The sequence below is a fragment of the Suricata suricatta genome, chromosome 9 (genome assembly GCF_006229205.1).
Source record: "Suricata suricatta isolate VVHF042 chromosome 9, meerkat_22Aug2017_6uvM2_HiC, whole genome shotgun sequence".
Lineage (NCBI taxonomy): Eukaryota > Metazoa > Chordata > Mammalia > Carnivora > Herpestidae > Suricata > Suricata suricatta.
Window position 1 is genome coordinate 108,776,858 of NC_043708.1, and position 2,662 is coordinate 108,779,519.

A 2,662-nucleotide genomic window follows, 5' to 3' on the forward strand; every position below is an offset into this window, starting at 1 on the left:
ATATGGAAACAAATGAAAATGAAAATACAACAATCCAAACTCTCTAGGACGCAGCAACAGCAGTCCTAGAGGAAAGTTTATTGTAATCCAGGCCTATTTCAATGAACTAGAAAAAGCGCAAACTCAAAACCTAACAGAGCACCTAAGGAAACTAGAAAGGGATCAGCAAGAGTACCCCAAACCCAGCAAAAGAAGAGAAATAATAAAGATCAAGGCAGAATTAAACAAGATAAAATCCACAAAAACAATTGAACAGATCAATGAAACCAAGAGTTGGTTTTTTGAAAAAGTAAACAAAATTGAAACCTCTTGCTAGGCTCCTCAGAAAGAAAAGAGAGAACACTCAAATAGACAAAATCATGAAGGAAAATGGAACTATTACAACAGATCCTTCAGAAATACAAGCAATCACCAGAGATTACTATGAAAAATTATATGCCAACAAACTGGACAATCTAGAAGAAATGGACAAATTCCTAAATGTACATCCACTACCAAAATTTAAATGGGAAGAGATAAAAAATCTGAACAGACCCATAACCAGTGAGGAAATCGAATCAGTTATCAAAAATCTTCCAAAGAATAAAGGCCCAGGGCCGGATGGATTCCCAGGGGAATTCTACCAGACATTTAAAGCAGAGTTAACACCAATCCTTCTCAAGTTATTCCAAAAAATAGAAATGGAAGGAAGACTTCTGGACTCATTCTATGAAGCACATATTACTTTGATTCCTAAGCCAGACAGAGACCCAACAAAAAAGAGAACTACAGGCCAATATCTTTAATGAATACTGATGCAAAAATATTCAACAAGATACTAGCAAATTGAATATAACAGCATATAAAAAGTATTACCCATTATGATCAAGTGGGATTAATTCCTGGGTTACAAGGCTGGTTCAATATTTGCAAATCCATCAATGTGATACATCACATTGACAAAAGGAAAGAAAAAAACCCATATGATTCTGTCGACAGATGCAGAAAATGCATTTGACAAAATACAACATCCCTTCTTAATAAGACCCTTGAGAAACTCGGGATAGAAGGAACCTACTTAAACATTATAAAAGCCATTTATGAAAAGCCCACAGCTAATGGTATCCTCAGTGGAAATCAGGGACACGACAGGGATGTCCACTCTCACCTCTGTTGTTTAACATAGTGTTGGAAGTCCTAGCATCAGCAATCAGACAACAAAAGGAAATAAAAGGCATCAGAATTGGCAAAGAAAAAGTCAAACTTTCCTTTTTTGCAGATGACATGATACTCTACATGGAAAACCCAATTGACTCCACCAGAAGCCTTCTAGAACTGATCAATACATTCAGTAAAGTTGCAGGTTACAAAATCAACATACAGAAATCAGTTGCATTCTTATACACCAAAAATGAAGCAACAGAAAGAGAAACCCAAGAAACAGATCCCATTCACAATTGCATGAAAAATCATAAAATACCTAGGAATAAACCTAACCAAAGATGTAAAAGACCTGTATGCTGAAAACTATAAAAGCTTATGAAGGAAATTGAAGAAGACACAAAGAAATGGAAAAACATTCCATGCTCATGGATCAGAAGAATAAACATTGTTAAAATGTCATTATTATCCAAAGCAATTTACACATTCAATGCAATCCCCATCAAAGCTGTACCAGCATTCTTCTCAAGGCTAGAACAGTCTTAAAATTCATATGGAACCACAAAAACCCCCGAAAAGTCAAAGTAATATTGACGAAGAAAACCAAAACAGGAGGCATCACAATCCCAGACTTTAGCCTCTACTACAAAGCTGTCATCATCAAGACAGTATGGTATTGGAACAAAAACAGACACATGGAGCAAAGGAATAGAATAGATAACCCAGAACTGGACCCACAAGTGTATGGCCAATTAATCATTGACAAAAGACAGCTTCTTCAACAGGTGGTGCTGGGAGAGCTGGACAGCAACATGTAGAAGAATGAAATTAGACCACTTTCTGACACCATTCACAAAAATAACTCAAAATGGATGAAGGACCTGAATGTGAGACAGGAAACCATAAAAACCCTAGAAGAGAAAGCAGGAAATAGCCTCCTTGACCTCAATCTCAGCAATTTCCTCCTTGACACATCCCCAAAGGCAAGGGAGTCAGGAACAAAAATGAACTATTGGGACCTCATCAAGATAAAAAGCTTCTGCAATGCAAAGGAAATGATCAAAAAAACTAATAGGCAACCAACAGAATGGGAAAAGATAGTGGCAAATGGCATATCAGATAAAGGGCTAGTATCCAAAATCTACAAGGAACTCACTAAACTCCATACCCAAAAAACGAATAACCCCAGTGAAGAAATGGGCAGAAGACCTGAACAAACACTTCTCCAAAGAGGACATCCAGATGGTCAACAGGCACATGACATGATGCTCAGTGTCACTCATCATCAGGGAAATACAAATCAAAATCAGCACAATACAAATCAAGAGACTATAGATGCTGGCAAGGATGTGGAGAAATAGACACCCTCCTACACTGTTGGTGGGTACCGCCCACCCTGACCGGCAGGGCGGAGAGTCCTCGTGGGTTCTTTTCCTGAGGGAGGGAGAGAAAGGGCAGGAAAAGGGACGCACAGAGAGTAAAGACACAACTCACGGTTTCCAATCAGGCAAGAAAAAGAGAG

The 2,662-nt window shown here is 38.2% G+C and overlaps 1 protein-coding gene across 2 annotated transcripts in view; it reads right to left on the bottom strand.

Annotated features, from left to right (window-relative positions):
• Positions 1-2,662, bottom strand: part of HEXA (hexosaminidase subunit alpha) — a 30,799-nt gene that overhangs the window by 12,105 nt on the left and 16,032 nt on the right. The window lies entirely within an intron of this gene.